We start from the raw sequence: 513 nt of genomic DNA, 5'->3' as shown, positions 1-513 counted from the left end.
GGAAGATGATGATGTGAAAGTGCTGCACTCAATATGCCAGCAAATTTGGAAACCTCAGCAGTGGCCACAGGACTGGAAAAGGTCAGTTTTCATTCCAATCCCAAAGAAAGGCAATGCCAAAGAATGCTCAAACTACCACAATATTGCACTCGTCTCACATGCTAGCAAAGTCATGCTCAAAATTCTCCAAGCCAGGCTTCAGCAATATGTGAACTGTGAACTTCCTGATGTTCAAGCTGGTTTTAGAAAAGGCAGAGGAACCAAAGATCAAATTACCAGCATCCGTTGGATCATGAAAAAAGCAAGAGAGTTCCAGAAAAACATCTATTTCTGCTTTATTGACTATGCCAAAGCCTTTGACTGTGTGGATCACAATCAACTGTGGAAAATTCTGAAAGAGATGGGAATACCAGACCACCTGATCTGCCTCTTGAGAAATCTGTATGCAGGTCAGGAAGCAACAGTTAGAACTGGACATGGAACAACAGACTGGTTCCAAATAGGAAAAGGAGT

This window comes from Bison bison, unplaced genomic scaffold, assembly GCF_000754665.1.
Source record: "Bison bison bison isolate TAMUID 2011002044 unplaced genomic scaffold, Bison_UMD1.0 scf7180017864376, whole genome shotgun sequence".
Taxonomy (NCBI): Eukaryota; Metazoa; Chordata; class Mammalia; order Artiodactyla; family Bovidae; genus Bison; species Bison bison.
Note: the sequence above shows the minus strand (reverse complement) of the source record.